This window comes from Lissotriton vulgaris, chromosome 2_1 (assembly GCF_964263255.1).
Source record: "Lissotriton vulgaris chromosome 2_1, aLisVul1.2, whole genome shotgun sequence".
NCBI lineage: Eukaryota > Metazoa > Chordata > Amphibia > Caudata > Salamandridae > Lissotriton > Lissotriton vulgaris.
In genome coordinates, this window is record NC_141687.1 from 2,096,899,858 (window position 1) to 2,096,924,196 (window position 24,339).

Genomic DNA, 24,339 nt, shown 5'->3' on the forward strand with positions numbered 1-24,339 from the left:
ACATCCACACCCTTATGACCTTAAAACCCGTGGGTACCATTATAGAGATTCAGCACACTCACATGCCGGTTCCTCCGCGTTTTATAAATACGAGGACTGTTATGAGACAAATGATGAAAGACCGGATTAAAGCATCTGGTATCATGCGTTTTATCGAATTCATTATTTTCATAAGTCTTGTCCCAAACAAACTAACCTGTTCTTAATTTGTGCATCAAAACTTCCTCGTAGTTCCAAAAATTTTCAACTGGTGAAAGCATCCACTTTACTTTAAAAAATAATCCCATGCGCCTTCTCATTGGACAGAGGTCCGATCATGTGACCAAACAAGCTAATCAACATACTTATTTCATCACGAACTTCCTCTACAAGTATCGCTCTATCGGCTAAGGAATTGATTGTCAAAAAGAATCGGCAGCTAGTGCAATTATGAAAGAAGCTAAAAATTTAAATTCGAAAAAGACAACTTGTTCCTCACAATACGATCTGGGTCCGCGAACCCTGAATAGCATAAACTAAGCCGTCTAAAACACCTACGACGCCTGATGTCGTGTGTGTTGAGCTATTGTGTGTGTCTGGGTGATCATGCCTAAATTATGGAGCTAATCACAAGTCTAATCATTGCATACAGTATTAAATGTACAAATAAATAATTCATACAAATTATCATTCCACAAGAATCATCTCTTAGATCAAGGGGCATTAAAGTGTTTATAGATAACATGATAGTTCTATACGGTCATTGAGACCATTGGGTTTTTGGGAAGATAATTTCTGTATCCATTGCTTTTCCTGCTGTAAAAGATGTTTAGTATTGTCTCTCCCTTCTTTTTTATCCACAGTCTCCAATATCAGAAATTTTAATTGGGATATATTATGTTTTTCCTCTATGAAATGTGCTGCAATTGAAGACTTCATGTTTTTCGTGCGTATATTGGATTTGTGCTCTGTAAGTCTTGTTTTTATCAGTCTTTCGGTTTTCCCAATATACAGTTTCCCACAGGGACATTTGAGGGCGTAAATAACATTTGTAGATTCACATGTAGCATTGACTTTGAGTTTTATCTCATGCCCTTTCATAGGGTGATTGATCTTGTTACCCTTGATAATAGTGTTGCAATTTCCACAGATCAAACATACTTTAGTAACTTTATAAACCTCAGCCTTCGGTGGTTTGTTTTTCAATATTTCTCCCAAGTTACAAGCTCTAGTGTAAGCAAACAAAGGTGATTTTTCAAAAATTCCATTAAAATTTGATTGAAAAGTTCAATATTGCCTAATTCTTAATGATGATTTTCCTGAAACGATCGCTGAGTGTAGAGAATTTTGAAACTGCCACTATTCTTGACTCATCCGTTTTTTCTTTAGTTTTTAGTAATTCTCTACTCCCAATTCCAGCCACTCGTTTCCTAGATTCATCAATGATGCGTTCAGGGTATCCTCTGTTCGAAATACTGCAGTGAGATGTTGATGAAGAAAATGGTGCCCAGGGACAATGCGCCGATGTTGTGTCAAAAGATAAGTCACGATGCGTGGATTCCACAGTGTTGAAGCAGGCACTACATCTGAGGTGAGAGATACAGCATGGACCTTGGTAATGTGGTGCTCGAGACTCACACAGCATTAGTTCTTCAGAGGCGCTGCGACAAAAAGTTTGGACCTGCATTCTAAACCACGGTCATTGCGTTCAGTGGGAACCATGCTCGGGTGCAGGCAGTGGAGATGCCTCAAGTTTTGACGATGCTGTGCCAATTCCGAATGATGCTTGGAGTTGATGATTGGATTTTCTCCTTTGTATCACCAGAATTCACTTCCAAGGGGCCAAGAACTGGATTTGGCATCTCTTGGCAGAGTAGGGCTCACAGCAGCAGAGTCCAGGTGATTGCAGGTGAAGTCTTTGATTGCCCTGATACTTCTTAACAGGGGGCATGATAAACTAAAACCCTTGAAGAACCTTGGAAGCAGGATGTAGAAAGCACAGTCCAGTCCTTATACTCTCATGACAGAAGCAGCAGCAGCAGGCCAGCACAGCAAAGCAAACAGCAGATTGGCATTCTCTCCTGACAGCAATCCAGCTCTTCTTTCTGGCAGAATGTCCTCAGCCCAGAAGAGTTCTGAGTATAGGGCGTCACAGACCCAGTTCATATACACCTTTTAGTCCTTTAGGTAGGCAAGCTTCAAAGGAAAGTATTTGTAGTGCAGAAGACCCTACGTTTTACCTGGTCTGGCACCAGGCACACTACTGGAGGGTGGAGACTGCTTTGTGTGAGGACAGTCACAGCCCTACTCAGGTGTCAGTGTAAACTCCTCTCACAACTCTAGCTCAGGAAGACTCATCAGCCTGGTGATGGGACATCAGGATATCCAGGGCACAGCTCAGCTCCCTTTGTGTGACTGCCTAGAGTGAATGCACAAACAGCACAACTGTCATCCTAACCCAGACATGTATTCAGCAGATAGGTAGACGCCCAGAATGGTCAAAGTAAGAAAATGCCATCTTTCTAAAGGTGGCATTTTCAGACATGCAATTTAAAAACCAACTACACTTAAAGATGTATTGTTAAATTGTGAGTATGGAGATAGCAAACTCAAATTTTCTATGAGCTTCCAATTGGCACTTGTAGGATATTACAAGGCAGCTCCAAATCCTGACCTATTGGAGAGATAGGCCTTTGTGTAAAACTAAATTAGTAGTATTTCACTACCAGGACATGTAAAACACAACAGTACATGTCCTACCTTATAAATGCACTGTGCCTTTCCCATTGGGCAACATAGGGCCTACATTAGGGGTGCCTTACATGTAATAGAAAGGAAAGTTTGGGCTTGGCAAGTGGGTGCACTTGCCAGGTCAAAATGGCAGTTTAAAACTGCACACTTTGGCACTGCAGTTGCAGGTCTGAGACATGTTTGCAAGGCCACTCAAGTGGGTGGCACAATCAGTGCTGCAGGCTGGACAGAAAGCACTTGAACTTTAGCACTGGTCAGAAGTGGTAAAATGCCCAGAGCCCTTACAACCGCAAAAACTAAATTCAGCACATTGTCAAAAACAAGAGCTCAGAGACAAAAAAACATGGCAAACAACACCAAAAGATGGCAAGTCTAACATTAGCCAAGGCACATTCCTGCTGTACATGATTCAGAAATGTGTAGAAGTTCATAAAAGTTTGAGTTGCAAGTGATCTATCCTGTTGGCAATAGAATTATTAGCAATCACATATTCATAATCAACAACTTCCCTGATGCTTCTTTTTCAAGATGCAGGATTTGATGCCTGGTATCTTGTTTGGACATAACAGCAACAAAAAACGTCCAGCTGCTGCCAATTCATTTGATCATCCGGATTCACAGTCATATCAAGGATCCACATATTACCAGTCAAGGAGTACACTTCATTAACCCTTTGACTTCTGCCTGACACACCCATTGACCTCTGCCAGACACAATTCTGAAAAGCAAATTCCTCAAAAATTGATCTACACTGAACTGCAAAAATTCCCTATTTTTAGTAGTATTCTTAGTTTCATGCCAGTTTCGACATTATTCCTTTCAGAAGTCTTGGTTGTAGGAAAAATGCAAAAACATAACAGAAGCATGAGTGTCACCGTCAAGGAGGTCTTCTTCCGGAGGCCTACAACATTAGATGAAAGAATATTTTAAACATAAAGGACAGCAAGCAGACTCAAATGTAAGCAGTGCTGCTACAGCAACTTCTTCTTAATCTTTGGCACTTTTCACGAGAAACTTGAAAGCACACCAACATTCATTTTGAGTTTGGCTGATTTGGTAAACCACTGTACGAGGGAGACCTTTGCCAGGCCAAGCTGGTGGTTCACCTCTAGCATTTTGCCCTGAGAGATCTAATCGACTTTGGAAAGAAACCTAAGACTTGCCTTTGTGTAAATAACATTCAACATGTCTCACTACCTCAGGGCGGTCAAGCAGATGTTGTTCGGTAGCGTCCTTCTTGTTTTCCTGATTCATTTTAGTGCCAAGGCGACTCCCAAAGTAGCTGTTAACGGGGTTTTCTCTTACAAGCACTCTACAAATATTAAGTTAGTTCAGATCATCCCCTGCTCCAGTGAATCTCATATTAGGATGAACAGTCCTCTGTTTAAATGACCTTGCAAATGTTTGGCGAATATACTGCTCCATGGGCAAGTTTTGTTTAATTGAGCAGTCTTTGTTTTGAAACAACAATTAGGTCGCTGTATTTGTAACTCAGCAAAGATTGGAAAGTGAAGTAAACAGCTTCGTTCATTCACTATCTAGAAGTCAAACTAGTCCAGGTCAATTGTTTCTTGTTTGTAACATTTTGAAAATCTTGTGAATTTCGTGCCATACACATTTTGTGAAATTTTACAGACATAAAATGTTGCATGATTTTCACCCGCATGGGACTGTTGAAAACAGAAAGGTTCTCACGGCAAAAGGGAAACCACAGTTCAGAATCATTTTTTCCTTGAAGCAGTTCCCTGGCTTACAATGATTGGACTTCCTGCTTTGTCTGGCAGATACACATATCCAAATAGAAGTAAAGTAAAGTTTAAAATTAACTAAGATGTGAAGCCTGTTCCTTAAAATATGTTTAAATATATTTTAGAAAATACAATTTTGCCCTTTATAATTCCTATCTCAATCAACATGAGCCTTGCAACTACTAAGTGAATGGAAAATCTTAAAGTAATAATAATAATAATATAGACACTTATAGAGCGCAACAGCTACCTCAAACAGAGGAGAAGATAGAACTCCCATCAAAACACTTACTTAGTCATTTGTAATAATGTAAAATACATTTTGTGACCAGGTCAGAATCCAGTGCTTACTAGCAGAATTGATTGCTAAGTGCCCTGTCATCTTTCTCTGCCTTTTTGCTGTTTCCAGATTCTGACAGCATACCAAGGGGAGGAGCCGGTGAACCAAAGAATAAACTAGGGGTATGAGCTACTACCTCTGGTATCATTAATTGAGATACATAGACACAAATATCAAGAAATTACCATGCCACTTATTCTTCACTAGCCCTACTGCCCTTCAGAGGATCCTGGCGATCAATGACCTATTTAGAGCACTTGAAATTGAAAGACAGGGTTTCATATATACCAGCATAGCAGTTGTCGATTCAAGGCTGGTCTCCTCTACACTAAGCCGTCTTCTGTCTACGTAATGTCACTATACAGTTGATGTAAAAAGTTGGGGTTTTAGTTGAAGAGGGTGAGAATTAGGGATGGGCGTAACACATAATTTGCTGTAGCATAATAACACAGAATTATAGTAAAATTGCACAGAATTACATGAGGTGCATAACCCAGCATGTAGCACTAAATTTTTAGCTTCATGATGCACCCTCACCTCTAAAATGGTTTAGAGGATGCATTTTGCATTCAACGCACAAAACACAAAGTGAAAGCCTCCAGCAGCCACTCACACTCTGTTGCTGTGCTCTTACCATACTGCATTTTTGCCCCAAATTACTCTAAACTACATGAGCAGGTGTAATTGCTCAATCTTTGATAAATTTGCCTCACAGAAGTAACACAAAATCACCCAGAAATCCCTGATTACTGCAGCATAACTACAATTTTGACCTGGCAAAGTGAGAACCCAATTCAAATGAAAATCACAATCCTTGTCAGGGTGAACCAAAAAAGTCCCTAGATGTGCTTAACCCTCTGGTGGCTTGGCCCAAAGCAGACAGGCTTACCTTCGAGGCAAAGTGTAAAGTATTTATGTAGCACACAAACAGAAAAATCCCAAATCACTTTAGAAAAATAGAGAACATTTTATTACATAAAATTGCACCTAACAAAATATGTCCAATCAGTAGAACTGTAGCTGTGAATTTTTTTCATTTTTGGTAAAACTAGAGCTTAAAAGATCAAAGTGGCAACCGCATGTATCTGGTTGTGTGAGACTGGGACTAAGTCAAAAGTTGAGGTTGATTGCAATGGCGCGTGGGTTGGATACACAGAATGGATTGGATCCAATCTCAAAAAAAGTCTTAAGAAAATGTTCAGAAGAAGGTAGAGTTCAGTGGAGCAAGGCAGCAACAGGAGTCATCTACTCCGGGGAGCCACTGGACAAAGTCTTGGTGAAGCCATCAAGGATAGCAGGATAAACTCCTAGCAGAAAAGGCTGGATTTCCAGGCTGAGGAGTTTGTCTTCGTTGATGGGGAGCTGGTCACTATCGAGCATTTAAGATTTTATCTTTGGACATACACAACTTTTTGCAAGTCAAAAACCTCCAGTGGTACAAAGATTCAGGCTATTGCTGAAGAGTTCTTCATGAGGTCAGGTACAGTTGGTGGGAGATCCTGTTGAAAGGGATTTGCTGCTGCGGAGAAGAAGGTAGAGCGAGCTACCACACAGGCTGACCGGCGATGCACCTTGGGTGGATCAGCTGGCAGGTAGGTCCTGGTCTTATGTCAGTTCTCTGGGAAGCTTATAGTGAAAGTGTTTCCAAGTCCCAAGTTTTAGGGCTAGACAGGAGCAGTACCACCAACACCACTTCCAACTGTCCAGGATCTGGGGGCACTCTTTGAGGACTTGGGACTCACTCCAGCAATGGCTAGATGTAGGGTTCAATGCCTCAGAAGCTTGTTATGACCCTGAAGCCCATCCCCTAATAACTTTCTCCTGAAGTAACAATGGATGAATGTGATAGTGAGTGCAGGTGTGTTGGTGAACACGTTTAGGTGTGTTTGAGGTTCCAGTGGGTGCAGGTGCCAGCAGTGCTGGAATGAAGGGGAAACCGGTGGATCCCGGCTTTTATTGAGACAGAATCAGGATCCTCTTGCCCCCATTGTAACTGAATTTGTCCCCATATAATTTGCCAACACCGGGACAGAATTCAGTAGCACCCCCACGTTCTCCGATTTCTGTTCAGGGCAGCAACATGCAGCAACAGAGGGGGCCTTCCTTTTTTTTATTTCCAGCTGGCTCAAAACAAAGGCTGAATGTAAAAGGCCATCAGCCCTCCTGGCCATCAGCTATGTGGAAATAAACACCAAGACGACAATGCAATAGAGGCTAAACAAAGACACATACCTTATCACTTCACAAGTACTTAAGAGAAACTACCATCTATTAGAACATTGGAATGTTGGGAGCTCCATTGAAAACAATGGAGTGCTCTGGGCTTATAATGGCTGGTATAAGCCTGGAGCTCCAACATTCTAATGTTTCTTTGTTCACAGCTCTGGCTGTGAACAAAGGCTTCAGGGAACCTGAGGAGATTCCAAGCCCCTCACGCTCCCAAAAGGCTTTGTTTTTTTTGTTAGAACATTCTGTCCTCTAGTGACAGAATGTTCTAATAGCCTTATAGCCCTTCGTAGATGGGCTATACCGCTATTAAAGTCCCTCTCCCTTGTTAAAGGCCCTCGCCTTCGGCTCGGGGCCTTTAACGCTGGAGAGGGCCTTTAATAGCTGGTATAGCCCTCTACGGCGGGCTATAAGGCTATAGTAAATTGTTGTAAAATGCATGCTCCCCTAGAGGGTGATATAGGAGGGTGCCTAAGAAGGAAAAGTTATTAGTTAATTTTAACCAAAAAAATGAAGGCTTCACAGTCTGGAACTGGGATGTCCGTTATGGTGCAATTAAGATGTGATTTAACAACGATGGCAAGGTCAACTCCCTTTTTCACGGAGCAGTCTTGTCTAAGAATGGCATAACCATGAGGAAGGGATTGCTCCACATCAGGGCTAGAGACTTAAAGAAACTAGTTTTCGGTTAAGAAAAGTGCACCAGGGCACGGTTCAAGATAAGGTTAAAAATGTCCAATTTATGCTTAGCAAAGGATCTTCCAAGGATCTGAAATAAATGCTTAAAAAAACAGGTGATCACCTTCAACAGTGGCTTAGAGTACCTCATTCATATGGGTAACTGGCGTTCAAAACATGATGACAAGCTGGCTGGCAAGGAAAACGAAGGGTCAAGATTTCTAGCGCCAAATATTTGATTGATGTGGTCTTAAAAAGACCAGAGATCTGTACCCTGCTGACATCTAGGCATGAACAGGCACATATATTCCTGCCTTTGGCATGCCAAAGTCACAACCCACTGCACGGATGTGCTATGCGCACTTGAAAAAAGTCTGCAATATGAAAGGCTCCATGCAGGACATGATCACTTCGGTCCAGTAACCATCTCTTGCTTCAGGTCCCAAAGATTAGAAGGGCCAGACAGGGAGGCCGAGCACTGTCCTACAGAGGGCCAATTCTTTGGAACTCCCTGCCCACTGAACTAAAACAGACTAGGAGCCTGGAACTATTCAGGAAGAAACTGAAAACCTACTTGTTTACCATGCTTTAAATTTTTCAGGTTCTCTTCCTCAGCTCTAATCCTTGCAGCAACCCTCTAATATGCGAGCACCAGCGCAGAGATATCCCTTCGGGAATTTATTCATGCGCTTAACAAGCAAATAAATAAATAAATAAATGGGGGCACAAACTATCCACCTGGAGCCCAGCAACTCCTCAACCAACTCGAAGACTTTCCTTCCAGTGGTAAGTACTGGTAGCGAATTTTAAAACAACTAAAGCATGAGAAAACAAAGCATAAAACTATTATTGCAGACAAAGTATGCTGCTAAAGGATGGTAACCATGGTGTAAAGATGGAGCCAGGCACCGACTTTCAGCCAGGTGAGTACAAACAAATCAAAACGGGTCGATGAGGAGAGTTGGCCAAGCTCCCATGGCATGAATGGTTTGCCATTGTGCAACATTCCGTCCATCATCGTGTGTGGTTTTCAAGCTCCCATGGCAAGCACAGGTAAGTAAAAGGCCTCGACAGGATCAACATCCCACAGAGGGAGATGGAACTCTATTGGTTCAGCTTTTAGACCCACACATCTTCAAAACCAGCTGCACCAATCACAAAGCCATCACGACCAGCACAGCCCTTTCGCTTATATTGCAAACAGGCTCACCATCTCTGCTGGTTATCTTCACAACCACAGCAAGGACACCATTAGACTACTGTTAAGAAGTGTAAAAACAATACCTTCCTTTTCCATCTATGCACCCAGGATCTGAAACAGCATCCCCCTATCCGCCCCAATGGGGCTCCAATTTAGGAAAGGGTTAAAGATTCACCTCGTTAAAATACACTACATCACATCACAATACACTAACCGTCCATAACAAAGCTTCCTCTCCTATTACAAGTTTATTTTAAGCTTGACTTTGACCATGTATAGCAGTTCGCTGCCTTTTAGCTAGGTTCACACACTTGAAATACCATATACATACATAGAACATTTCCCCAGAATGCCTTTCTTTGCGCAATTTCTCAACCCAGTGCACTCTTTATTGGCATGCCAAGTGTGGTTGCATCAATTCAGATTACAGCACTAATACAATGTAGCCTGTCAGGAGAGCTGAGCTCGCAACAGAATAATGTGCCAGATTCAGCTAAATGGGATGCAGCCAGCATACTGCATTAACCTAAGAGAGGAGTAAGAGGCAGAGAGAAAAAAGAGGCGACTGGGAAAACTCTACAAAAAAAGCCCATTATTTTCACTGTAAACTAAAGGTTACTTCAAACATAAAAAAAAAATAGGGTCAAAAGTAGGGCAAATATTAGGCTGTAGTGTGTAAATGTCAAGTGTTTCATTTCAATGATTTTGTAAATTATGATGTCTTATAAATGGCAGAAAATTAAGGTATTTGCAAATTCAGTGGACTCCTCAGCTATGAAAACACAGAGATTCTCTATTGCAGATTTTTTATATCACTTCCGCAGCGCGTTAGAAGCATTTTCCACATGCATGTATGCCTGATACTGATATGCATTTTTTATGTTTCTTTGATGTGTTTTCTCTGCTTGATAAATGGCCGAGATGGCCTGTACTCTAGTGGCTGGATAAACAAGTACTGGCAAAACAATACGGTATCTGCAGTAAAAAGGCCAAGCTACTGGATTTGCGAATGTTTTTTTTCATTAGCATTAAAATGCCAAAATGTTGCGCATGCATCACAATGCACAAATCCCTCCAACTACCCTCTTGATCTGCTATGGACTTCCTCCCCCATCTGCAGCCATCTTTGTGCGCTGTCCACCAAAGACAGTTTATTGTCCTGGCTGGAGAAATACACTGGGGTCTCTTTCATGGCAGGGCCTCTCTTTTACAAGCTGCATCATGCAGGTAAGCCACCTCAAAGGCAGGATGTATGACGTTAGCACGCATACTATTACCACGCATACCTTTACAACGCTGTATTTACAACGAATACCGTTAAAACGCATAGCGCTTTGAGGTGCTGGATAGTGGTAAGTATAATTTTATATTCCAACTCCAGTCCCCGTGGACACTAGGGAAGGTGTTGGATATAAAATTAAACTTATTCCCTATCCTAGAGCGCCCCCAGCGCAATGTGTTGTAATGGTATGCGTGGTAATGCCTGCGTTGTAATGGTAGTGCGTGGTAAAAAAATGCGTGCTAAACGTTGTATACCGTTTGTCCCAGAGGCTGACCAGAGATTGATGCAGAAACCTCTCAGATTGTGCAAGCCTATCCGAATATTGCTCATCTAAGACAGTTTTAAGCACCAAAATGCAAAAAAAGACACAGCATTGCTAAATAAGTTACTTACTTTTGTTGGTGGATTTTCAAACTAACCGTAAATTCCTTCACTTTTGAATTCCCCTAGGTGCCAGACTGAGTCTTAAAACTTTTACAGGTATTAATTCCACGCTCCAGTAGGTGGCATCAGCAGACGTCACAGAGACCTTACTCAACCTTCAAAAGGGCTAGCACAGATCTGTATATAGGTGCAACCCCTGCACTGACATCAGTTTAAAAACAAGCATTCTGCACTCTTAGACATGGAGCCTCAGAGGTAGTTGAGAACCATGATTGTGTGAAAAATCGAACTTAGGAACTTAACTCCTAGAAGGCAAGTCCACTAAATGGGGCCGAGGCAGGGGTGGTGAGGAATCTGTGGTTACATAAAGTATCCACCAAAACAGCATACCTAAAGTTAGGTAACTTGTTCTTCTGATGGATTCTTCTAACTGCATAGTCCTCAGATAACCAGCACTCAACCACCTCTGGCAAGACTATAGTGGTAGCCTTAGCTTAGATGAAATTATGCCAAAGGGCCTCAGGAGGCTCATTTTGGCAGAGACGTAGCCAGCCAACAATAAAAATCTGTACAAGGTCAGTTTCGGGGCTGCTTTTTCCCTCTTAACACCAGAAAACCCCACAAAACGTTGGTCATTCACTCTCTGCTCTTTTGTTCAATCGATGTAAAAACTAAGTACTATATTGGGGTTCAACCCCTAAAGCCTATCCTCCTCCTTAAAGGAATGTGGCAGAAAGAAGAAAGAGGGGAGTGTAATGGATTCTCCCACATGGAAAGGCTGCCCTACACTTGGAAGAAAGGAGGCCCGAGCCCGGAGCACCAGTATGTCCAGAGAAAATAGTGAACAGTGGTGGACGCAGTGGAAACACCTGCAGTTCACAGAAGACTGTGTTTAGGGTCACTTACCACTAGGAACAGCTGTCTTTGAGGCTCAAAAGGCCTTTTCATCAAAACGTTAAAAACGAAATGAAGATCCCACTATGGCATAGTAAAGGGCAGAACAAATATGTGGGACTTTTCAAATAACGAACAACTGGTGATTTAAATAAAGGGTTCTGCTTCAGCAAAAGTAGAAAGGATGAAAGGACGGACAAACCTTTAGGGGTTCCCACTGCAAAACCAAGCAGCACCGAAGACAGTACAAACAGGCCATGCATTTTGCAGAAAATATATAGCCTAGATAGACCACGGGGAAGATTTATGTTAACTGGCGCATCCCCAGGGATGCGCCAGTTAACGTGCGCCACAGTGCGCCACAGCTCCGCCACCCATGGCGCACCGCATTTATAATACGGCGCACCATGGTGCAAAAACGGCACAGATGCGTGATGCATCTGTGCCGGAAATGTGGCGCATTGCTGGAGTTGCGTCGCAAGCGCGACGAAGCTCCAGCAAAGCTCGGGGGTACACCATCTGTACAATGCTGCGTCAAGACCTATGCCTGCTTCAAGCAGGCGCAGGGTTTTGACGCAGCATTGCCCTAAAAGTGACTGAGTGAAATCTCATAGATTTCACTCAGCCACTTTCAGGAGGCGTTCCTGCGCAGGAACGCCTTCCCTGCGCAGGAATGCCTCCTTATGGCGCAGTGCTTTACAACGTGACGCATCTCCTAGATGATGACGCTACAATCATGTACGTTCAATAGTCTTTATTCAGACACGTCTATCCCTGAAGAGCGCCGCGCCTCAACTGACCTAACGGTCTTCAGCGCCAGCCCCCTACGCAGCCACGTAACCTTGCGCGGGCGCGGCACGTCACGTGGCTTACGTGACGTGCGTACACTAGTGCGCGCTACTACATATCTCCCCCTTTTACCCAACATTGAGATAGTCCTTCATTGTCCACTGTTCAAATCATAGTCTTTGCATTTCACTGGTTTAACCACCACCCTTCCACTTCGGGTCAGTCTTACCGGGGTGCTGGTGTTCTCACATTCGTTACTCCTTCCTGACTCCTGCGCAACTGCGCCTCCTTCTCCTTCTCCGCTACTTCCTCGGGCCATCCACTCTGATTCGTTGTCTCTCGTTTCTAGCTCCTGTGCTTCTACTCCTTCCTCCTCAAACGCTCCCTCCAGAGCCTCTTGTTCAGCCGACTCTGTTCCTTCATCCTCCCAGTCTGTGGTTCTCTGATTCCAGTCCATCACCTTGTTACATCTTGCCATGCGGTCTTGTGACCAGACTTTGCCATCACTCAGTAGGGCCGCTCTGCCTCTTACTTCTCTCACTTGCATCGGCTTGCTGTACTTACTCGCTCCCTTCCTTTGCACGTTAGCCAACTTCACACGCACCCACTCTCCTTTCTCTAATCCTGTGTCACGTACAGTACGTCTGCGATCGTAGTGTTCCGTGCAGGTTGCTTGGGCTTTCTCAAGGTTGGCTCGCACCACCGCGGGCGACCATTCACTAGTAATTGTCTTTTCCTTCCACACTCGATTGTCCTGTGTGAAGGGTTCTCTGCCTCGGAGTATTTGAAACGGGCTGTATCCTGTACTGGTAGGTGTTATCCTGTACGCCCAGATCATGTGCCAAATCTCCGTTTCCCAGTCTCTGGCATCCGCTATGGCAGCCTGGATTGAGCCCATCACCACTCTATTAAAGCGTTCAACCAAACCATTGCCGGCTGGGTGGTAGATAGCTGTGTGCTTAGCGACTATGCCATTGCTTTCCATGAAACTGTTCCACTTTTCTGATATAAACTGGGGTCCATTGTCACTAAGCACCACCTTGGGGATGCCTTCTCTCACAAAAGTATCCGCCAGGAACTTGACTACTGCATCTGTGTCCATGGTCTCTCTTATCAAAATTTCAGGCCATTTCGAATACCTGTCCACCATGACGCACACGTACTTTTGTACTCCATGCATATCCAGTACCGGGCCCAGTATGTCTACGCTCAGTTCTTCCCACGGGTTCTTTGGTATTTCAAACTTCCCCATCTCAGATCTGAGAAGTTTCAAGGTTTTATCTGCTCCTTGACACCTGGTGCAGTTCCTGACATGTCTTTCTGCTTTCAAGTCCATTCCCGGCCACCAGTAATTTTGCCTGGCCCTCTGCCTCAATTTGCATATCCCCAGGTGTCCCTCATGGAGTGTGTCCAGTAACCGGTTTATGATGTTGGTGGGTGGTATCACTCTCTCTCCCCTGTGCACAAATGTTCCATTGTCTCCTATTGACAGTTCCTCTCTGACCTCGTAGTAGGGTTTGATTTCCTTCACCAGCACTTTCTTTTCAGGCCAGCCTTGTGTCACAAACTGCTTCACTTCCCGCAGCACTGCGTCCTCCTCGTAGGCCTTCCTCCATTCTGCAAGACTGATAGCACTTTCTTGGTCCTCTGTGAGTGCCACCCATTCCTCTGATCCTGCCGCATCTCCTTCGCTGGATTCCATCGAAGCAGCTCTGCTTAGGTAGTCTGCCACCCGATTCCGGTTCCCAGGTACGTGTTCCACGTCGTACCGGAACTCCATTAGTTTCAATGATATTTTTGATATTCTTGGTGTGGCATCAGCATGCCCAATTGACGTCAGTACCTTGAGCAGGGGTTTATGGTCTGTTCTCAACAGGAACTGTATGCCCCACAGAAATTGTCTGAACCTCGTGGTGGCCAACACTACTGCCAGCATCTCCTTCTCTATTACGCTGTAACGTTTCTCCGTGTCCGACAGCGTGCGCGAGGCAAAACTTATGGTTTCCATCTGTCCTTGCCCTCTGTCCTGCATCAAGACTGCTCCCAAGCCCTTATCACTGGCATCCGTAGTTAGGACCGTTTTGCCGTGGGGGTCATATCCTCGAAGGGGAACGGCTTCCGTGATCGCCTTCTTGATATCATCAAAGTCATTTTGTGCCTCTGCTGACCAGCGAAACTCAGTGCTCTCCTTTGTGAGCTGCCTCATGTGATGGGTTCTGGAAGCAACATGTTGCACGAACTTCCCATAGTACTCGGCCATTCCGAGAAATGATCTTATCTCCTCCTTGCTGGTCGGAGGCGGTGCTTCGCGGATCGCCTTGACATTCTCCGTCTTGGGGGTCACTCCATCTACGCCTATTTCATGACCCAGATATGTCACTGACAACATTCCAATGCGGCACTTGGACCATTCCGCTGTAAGGCCTTTGCCTTCCAGAATCTGGAGAACGTTCCCTAGTTTTGCATCATGGTCTGGCTTGTCTCGACCCATTATCAAAATGTCGTCTTGAAAGTATTGGATGCCAGTGCTCTTATGGAAGAGCTGATGCATCAGTTTTTGGAACACTGCCGCTGCAGATGCCAGTCCGAATGGCATGCGGAGGAACTGGTAGCACCCAAACGGGGTGATGAAGGATGTGAGGTGGCGGCTTTCTGGATGCAGGACTATTTGGTGGTAGGCGGATGTCAGGTCTATGGTGGAATACCATTTGATGCCTCGGGTGTTGGTCAGCATCTCTTCTATCCTTGGCAGGGGGAACCTTTCCACAACTATATTCTTATTCAGCTCCCTGAGGTCCACGCACAGCCGTACCTTCCCGTTGGGCTTCTTGACCACAACCAAGGGCGATAGCCATTCCGCACATGTGATGGGTTGAATGATTCCCTTCCTCTCCAGCTCTTGGAGCTCTTCTGGTACGGCCTCATGTACTGCTATGGGGATGTTCCTGACTCGGTGGGCCACTGGTACTGCCTTGTCCTTCAGGATGATCTTATGTGCGAACTTCACCAGCTTCCCCACCGTGCCTCCAAACACCTTGGGGAAGGTCTTCCTCCATCTGTCTTGGTCATTCCACTCCACAGTTTCCGTTAACAAGATCTGTTCCACTCCCCCTGGGTCCAACTTGATGCCCAGGTCACCCTGGTCCAACCATCCCAGTACCGAAGGTCCCTTTTCAGCTATGTAGAGTTTGCAGTGGGCCGATCGGCCTCGGAATTCGAACCTCAGTGGTCGGAACCCCACCATGGGTATTCGGTCTCCGTTGTACGTAACCGGGTGTATGTCTAGTTTCTCCAGTTCCGGGCCTAGTCGTGGCGCAAACTTCTCCTCCCACACGGCCCTCTGAACGATGGTATATGGCGAGCCGGTGTCCGCTATTACGCTGATCATGACTCCTCCCATATCCATCTACAACACTGGTTTCATCGACCTTTTTCCATCCACACTCATGACTTGCACATCCGCTCCCAGTACCTGATCGTATATGCCCAGTACCGTGGTTACTTCTTCTTCCGGCATGTCCTCCTGTGTGTCATAATCTTGGCCGACTAGTCTCACTGTGTTCTTGGAGACTTTCTTCCTGCACACCTTCTCGAAGTGTCCTATTATGCCGCAGTACATGCACTTCGCCCGGAACGCCGGACATTTCCTTTCGTGCGCCTCGTGCCACCAGTTTCCGCACCTGTAGCATGGTTTCCGGTTGGCGCCCATGTGCTTTCCTGAGGGTCCGCCATTGCTGTTCCATTTGGCGCCATTTCCTTCCGTGGCCTTTTTTGTCGATTTGTCTTTACGGATCCCTTCTTCATCTATCTTGTTCACCATTGAACTTGTTGCCGTCTCCTTTTTAGTTGCATCCGCACATCTCCTCGCCAGCTCCGCTCTCTTAACAATGACCATTACGTCTTTCAGGGTGGTTTCTCCGCTGGCCCACAACTTGTCTTGCACCGAAACGCACGTGGTGTGCATAATCACTTGGTCCTTTATGAATTCCTCCTCCCAGTTGTTGTACTTGCATGCGGCTGCCAACCGTTTCAACGCCACCACATACTCCTCAACCGTCTCTCCTGGCCGCTGTTTCCTTTGCTGAAAGTTGAACCTGTCCACCGACACACACACTGCCGGTTTGAAATGTTCATTCAGGTCCTCAATTGCCTGGGCGTATACGTCGTTGTCCGTGTCGTCTCTTTGCTTCGGCACCAGACTCTTGTATACCCTCAACCCTTCCGGGCCTAAGTTCAATAGCAGGATCCGTTTTTTCCTTGCTGGTTTAAACGTCTCTTCGCTCTCGTCCTCTAGCACGCCAATGAAGTTGTCGATGTATTCTCTCCAATCGTCCCACTTAATTAGCGGCTCTCCTGGCCTGGGCAGGAATTGCACCGGCGCCATCGCGTATCTCGTTTGGATGCTCATTCTTTCACTCTTGATTGTGGCCTGGTAGCTTGTTTGTCCTTTGGGGCTTCCCGGGGCGCTATCACTTTCGGTTTTGGGCACGTGGTTCTGGGGACCTCCTGTGTCCGCCCCCTCGATCTTTACCAAGGTATCCAGCTCGTTCCTTATTTAATGGACGATGTCTCGTGGTCAGCTGCTGCACGTGTCTTCCTCGTTCCCTTCTCTGGACTCTGGAGGAGGTTGTAGTTGTTCGGCCCTGCCGCGCTCTCCAGGGTGGTTGCTTGGTTGTCGTTGGTTCACTGCGGGGTATGGGTATCTGATCCCACCCTCGTCGCCATTGTAAAGTCGTGTAGTACCCAGCAATGATGACGCTACAATCATGTACGTTCAATAGTCTTTATTCAGACACGTCTATCCCTGAAGAGCACCGTGCCTCAACTGACCTAACGGTCTTCAGCGCCAGCCCCCTACGCAGCCGCGTAACCTTGCGCGGGCGCGGCACGTCACGTGGCTTACGTGACGTGCGTACACTAGTGCGCGCTACTACAACGCGTTCCCTATCTTGTGGTGTTACATTTATGTGTGGCACTAGCTTGTGGGTATGGATGCCCCCACCCCTCCCCCTAATCATCAGCGTAAAGGTTACCAGGGTTAACTCTATCCCCCTTTGAAGCATGTGCTATGTGCCCTACTGCACACAATCCCACAATGCCCCTCACTTTCTCCATTTGTGTAGAGCCTCTGTGCCCACCCAGTTGTGTGGTCAGAGTAAAGAGCAGCCCCTCTTCTGTGGTTCTGCCCCCCCCCGCTCCTGGGTTTGGTGCGCATCTATTTTAGAGGAGGGGCCTGTTCAGGTGCCACCTGGCATCTGTTCGTGATGGGTAGGCCTCTTTGTAATAAATTAAGTTCCTGGGAACAGTATAACGGGTCTTCCTGCCAGGTCAACTGCACACCTCCGCACACCCAGGACATTCTCTCTGCTCTGAGAGCAGTTTTCACCCCTCATCTGAGATATTCACGAACTGAGTGAAAGTTGGAGGGCTAATGTGTGGCTTATGTTTGCTTAGAGGGCATACTGAGCCAAACTCTGTTTCCCAAATCAGTCATGGGAAGGTCTTTGTCACACCTGCTCTTTGGCCTACTGTGGTTATCAATAGTTGTTTCTTATCATGCTCAAAGTAATCGCATTCAGGGCGGACGGTGTTCAGAGTCTAGGGCAGAGGTCTTCAAACTTTTTAGTTCCGTGCCCCCCTGTGTAGAATTTTTTTTTGCTGCCCCCCCCCCCTCAAAAAATGTGCACGGTCTCCTCATTGCACCTAGACTCTAGGGTGTAAATGAGCTCCATCTCAGGCGCAACGAGGATACGTGCAATGAGGACTGTCTAACGGGGTACTGGATGAAATAGCTTTACATGCTGATTTACAAGCCCCTTGCGCTGCCTCTGCTTCACTTTTTGTCACAGAAAAAGGGACATACTGGTGGTGCAAGGGGCTTGTAAATAAGCCCCTTGGTGAGAACCAACTCTCTCTGTAGTCCCACTATTGAAGAGGGCTGACGCTGTGAGGCGGGGATGCTGACGCTGTGACGATGACATGCTCTGGTGCATCGGGAGCGAGATGTGGAGAGAGGAGCGGGTGCCGGAGAGCCCAGTGTTGCATGCATTGCACTGGGGTACTGAGGCTTGCAGCCTCGGTGCCCGATACCTCCCGAGGCACGATACCTCCCAAGGGAGCTTCGTTGCGTACCCTGAGTCCTGAGCTCAGAGCCTAGAGGTGCCTGAACTCTTGTGCACGCTTGCACGCGCAGGAGGTCCGAGGACTCGACATACTGGCAATGCCATCCAGGGGCGGCCTTAGGCATGTGCAAGCTGTGCACCTGCACAGGGCCACCAAACCCCAGGGGCCCCCACACCAATATATATCCTTAATATAATAATCCTCTGAGGATGGATATATATTTGTGTGGGGGACCCTGCCAGCGATTTGGCAGCCTCCGGCTCTGTTCCACTTCCAAACACCCTGACCGTGACCCCGCCCCCCCCTCTTCACTGGCATCCGTGCCTGGGTTCCTACTGGTTCCTGAGCCGGTGGGCGGGGGAGGGGGGGCTCCGCCCCGCCCGTACCCCCTCTTCCGGGGCCCCCTACCTACACTACCTGCCCAGGGCCACCATGAGCCTAGAGCCGCCCCTGCGCCAGCCTCCCACAAGCGAATCATGCTGCAGTCGCCTGGGGGGTGAAGGGAGGGCATACGAAAGTTCAGTGGCTGCGCAAGTGTTAACAGAGAAGGACGGAAGCTGCAGCAGTGGTTGTTGAGCAAGCGAACTGATGGTAAATGCACAGGCACCAAACAGACACTCCTCGACGGCCAGCGGTAGGCTGGTGCGGCTTGCACACTAGAAAGTGACCTCTGTGTACTGCGGGGTTTGCCATCACTTCAGCAGCGTGCTCATGCCACTTTCCAGAGTACCAAATGGGCATGGTCTATAGTGCTTAGGGAAGGATTGGCGGTGCTACTGCTCATTTCCTACCAATGTTATCAAACCTCACCTAGCACATAACTGGACGAATGTTGAATGTGCACCGATAGTGAAACACCACTCCCCCATAATCCGTGTTTTATCCTTCCACTGAGCCCCTTGATTCCTTTTGCTGGGGTTCTGGATTTCTTTCTTTTTTTCTCCTAGGGGACGTATAAACTCTGGACACCAACTTTTGGCAGCATGGTTTCTGTGTAGTCAGGTGAGAACGCCGAGATGAGGACACCGAGTGCAACCAGAGGGATCTGTGCTTAGCACCAGTGTGCAAACTTGTGTATGACTTCTGACGTTTGAACACTGGCCAGTATTAGAATAGCATATACAGTATATACTGCTATAAAGAAACCTCAGCCGGTGCACACAGTGTTTTTGGGTTTTGGGAATTGCTCTCCCCTTCCCTTAGTTTCGGTGTGGTGAAGTCCACCATCTTTTTGGCTAGCTTGGCTAAAATGACATTAAGGAAACTTCACACTGGTCACCTGATTGCCGCAACGAATCCACCTAATAATCTCTTGAAATTTTAAGAATCTATTTGTCTGAAGAAGTTTCTTTTTTTTTTTTTTTAAAGATTTATTTTATTTTCACCTGGTATACAGTTACAGAGCATTCAAATATTATTTCAGTTCATCAAGTAAATGCATAATCAAACAGGAACAAAAAAAAGAGATAATCATATTTCCCGTTATAAAATAACAATACTGAACAACCAAAAAAAAAAAAATTTCAGATATAAATGTCAATTCAGTTTAAAGTTCCCCCAAATTCTCTCATATTTCTGCAGCGATCTGACACCCCTAAATTCTGCTAACGTATATTCCATGGTTTTGACTTCATTGACCAAGTACCACCATTCCAGAGCGTTGGGTGGGTTAGGGTTGATCCAAGCCCTAGCTAAAGTTAGTTTGGCACAGGAAAATAAAATCGATAACAGTACGAGGTGTGGTTGATTTGTCAAATGTGGGCCTAATATTACCATAGGGGCTGTTATTGGTGAATTGAGAACATTTTTTAAGCTAGAATTTTCCCCACTTCTTCCCAGAATTTCCTAAGTTTAGGACATGAAAACAGCATATGAACAAGATCTGCCGCGAATTCATCACATTTCGGGCATTTGGTTTTCTCTCCCAAGATGTTATTTGAGGTCCATTTAGAAAATTTTTCTGGGGTATAGTATAGCATATATATGGTTCTATTTTGCTGTAGTCGTAAGCTGGACGATCTTACATGATAATGAATATTAGTGTAAGATTTGCTTATTTGTTTCCCTGATACGTTAATTCCCAGTTTTAAATTCCATTTATTAGCTAATACTTCATTATCGTTAATTCGTGTGCCTATAAAGAATTTGTATGCCGAGCTGTTTATTGATTTCTCTTTTTTAGAGTTTAAAATGTCCCAAATACCCCCGCTCGACAAGGTTTTAATTCTGTTCTTCCGCACTAGGAAGTCGGATATTTGCATGTATTTAAACTCGTACGTGTCGGACAGTCCATATAGTTGTTTTAAGGTGCGAAAATCCATTATGCCTTGGGAATTATATAAATCCCCCAGTACCTCAATTCCTTTCGATTGCCACCTTCGAGATTCCCCATCGCTAAATATGCTAGGGAGTCCAGGATTGTCCCACAAGATTAGTTGGGAGTGAAATATGGTGGTTTTACAGTGAATAAGTATATCCTTCCATATTTTTACTATGTCCCGTGCGGTCTTGAATTTAACCCTTTTGTAGTAGTTGGGATCTGTAATACGAAGTAAAAATTGTTTAGAATGTCGATTCTCCAATTAACATGAAGAGAGAATCTTGATTTCATTAAAGACATACGGAGGCTAACATTATGCAAATACTTTTATTTGCTGCCGAACATGCAGCCCTTTAAAGAATATTACTACATCACAATAAAATAGAACGTTAACACATGACAACCAGGATGAACAGGCTCCTATCTTCCTCGTGGGCTGCGATGACACAGAAGTACAGTGAAGATTTCATCGAAACAATTATTCCTTAAGATTGTTATCTGAGAAGGAACAAAAAAATATCATATAGTGAAAGAGGTAAAAATCATGTTTTCAGATATAACAAGAAAACATTTGACATTAATCAACCCAAACCTCTCAGGGAGAGGAGGGTGGGATAATGTTAGCCTCCGTATGTCTTTATTGAAATCAAGATTCTCTCTTCATGTTAATTGGAGAATCGACATTTCATTACAAGACCGGAGGCTACCATTATGCATGTTTAAAGCCATGCAAAGCTGCACCGCTAACATGTTCTATTGGTCTCAAGTAGAACTTCGAGAAGGTACTTGCATTAGACCAATCTGCAGCTTTAAGTATTTCGGGTAGAGAACCTCCAGCCCAAAAGACTTTGCTAGCCATTGCACCTCTAGAAGAGTGAGCACCAAACCTAGATAGATCTACACCTGCTTCATGCATAATCAGGCGTATCCACCTTGCTAAGGTTGCTGATGATACTGGCCTAAAAGGTCTAACAAAAGATAAAAGAAGTTCATTACATCCAGGAGGTCTAGAAACTGAAATCTTATTTTCATAACACTTCATGCAATTAACAACACATAATTTTTCACATTCATGAAAGAAGGGATAGAAGATAGATTCTGACATCGTTTTTGTTCTTTTCCAAATATCGAAATGAACACCTTCAGAAGAATAAAATCTGTAGGAAAGATCAAGAGCTTTAATATCAGACACCCTCCTGAAGGATATTAAACACAATAGGGTTGCTAATTTCATTGAAATTCTCTTAAGAGAAAGTAACTGATTAACAGGCCAGGACATGAAAAGGTTAAAAATCAGATTAACATCCCACAGGGATTCATAGCGAGGTCTAGGGGGTCTCCTAAGTCTAATGCCCTTCATGACCCTTTTGATTAGTGGATTACTACCAATAGCAAGGTTATTAATTAAACAATGACCTGAAGAGATAGCTGACCTGTAACAATTGATGGTTCTAAAAGAAAGACCTGACTCAAAAAGATGAGCGAGATAATTAGCTACATATTGTAAAGGACATTGAACGGGATCCAGATCCCTTTCAAGGCACCAACCAGACCATTTGTTCCATATTCCTCTGTATCTCTTTCTGGTCCCAGGGGCCCATGATTCTTCCAGTAAGCTTTTAGCTTCTCCCGAAAGTTCAGAATATCTCCCTGAATCCCTGATATCCTCCAAACAAGAAGGTTCATTTTCCCCTCCAAGACTAAAGGATGTTCTTCTCCGTCTGGGCCTTGTAGAAGACCCGGACAACAAGGGATTAACCATGGGAAGTCTATCGCCAGTTCCATTACACTGGGGAACCATACTTGGGATTTCCAAAAAGGTGTCACCAGAATTATATTGCATGATTCGAGTCTCACTTTCCACAACAATCTCTGAATCATTGAGAAGGGAGGGAAGGCGTAACAGCCCTTCGTCCCTTCCCAAGGTTGGAGAAAGGCATCTACTCCTGAAGCGTTCGGATCTGGTCTCCAGCTGAAGTATTTCTGAACCTGGTTCGTCAACCGGCTGGCAAATAAATCTAATAGGATTGGGCTCCAAACTTCTTGAATTAGATGAAAGAATCTGGGATTCAGCATCCAATCGCTGGAATCGTGAAGGAAACGTGAATTCCAGTCTGCTCTCAGATTCAAGGAACCGGGAATGAAATCTGCTCTGAGGATGATTTTGTGCTCCCAACAGAAATACCAAATTTTCTTGGCGATATCTGAGAGATTTTTGGATTTCGCGCCACCCAAACGATTTATGTAAGAGACGGCTGAAAAATTGTCCAAACAGATTAAAGTATTGGAGTTCTTCAGAAGTTCTTTGAAACTCATAAGGGCATTTAAAGCTGCTAACATTTCTAAAGAGTTTATGTGGAGGGATTGTTCTGAAAAAGACCATCTCCCACCGGTTTCTAAGTTGTTCAGACGAGCACCCCAACCACGGTTGCTCGCGTCTGATTCTAGGGTAAAATCTGGTACGTTTCCAAATATAGCTTTTCCATTCGAAGCTTGGAGGTTGTTTAACCACCAACGCAGGTCTTCCCGAGCATCCTCCGAAAGGGGAAGGGAATCTTCGTACCAGAGACCCTTCCTCAAGCCTTGAGCTTTCAATCTCTGCAAGCCCCTGTAATAAAGTGGGCCCGGAGAAATTGCTTGTATAGAAGACGAAAGGAGGCCCAAAACCCTCGCTAGATCTTTCAGGCGGATAATATCTTTTGAAAGAACATAGGAGACGTGTTTCCTGATCTTGGTAACCTTCTGATGGGGAAGGATCAGGTTGGATAGAATAGTATTGACTTTGAAACCCAAGAATTCTATTTCTTGAGCTGGGGTTAAAATAGATTTTTCCAGATTTATGATAAAACCCAAGTCTTGAAGGAGGGTCATAGTGATATCTAAATGTTTTAAAATTTCTGTCTTGTCCTGAGACATGATGAGGATATCGTCTAAATAGATTATAAGACGAATCCCCCTTTCCCTTAGGTAACTGACCACCGGACGAAGAACCTTGGTGAAGCACCAAGGGGCAGAAGATAGACCGAAGGGGAGGCATTGGAACTGATAGAGAGTTCCTTTCCAAGTAAATCGGAGATATCTGCGACACTCTTCGTGCATGGGAATGGTGAAATAGGCATCTTTTAGATCCAATTTCACTAGCCAGTCTTTGGTCTGAAGAATGTCCCTCAAAAGATGGATACCTTCCATCTTGAAATGTCTGTAGATTAGAAAATTGTTTAAATTTTTTTAATTTATAACAGGTCGCCAACCCTTGTCTTTCTTTTTGACTGGAAAGATAGAACTTAGAAAGCTTTTTGTTAACTCTGACAGTGGAATTTTTACAATAGCCCCTTTCTCTAACATTTGGGAGATCTCTGTCTCTATTAACTTCGAATTTTCCTCGTCTAAAACAAGTTCTCTGGGAGCTCTTTCCTGAAAGGGTCTTTCCCAAAATTCTATTTTGAATCCCACAACAGTTTCTAAAACCCATGGGTCTTGAGTGACTCGAAGCCAATTCTTTTCGAAGTGTCTCAATCTTCCTGCCACTTTTAAGGGGATAGAAGGGGTTGTGCTTACCGTAGTTTCCTTGATTGGATGATCGAGGTCTGCCGCCACGGGATCTAGAGCCTCTTCCTCTTTGTG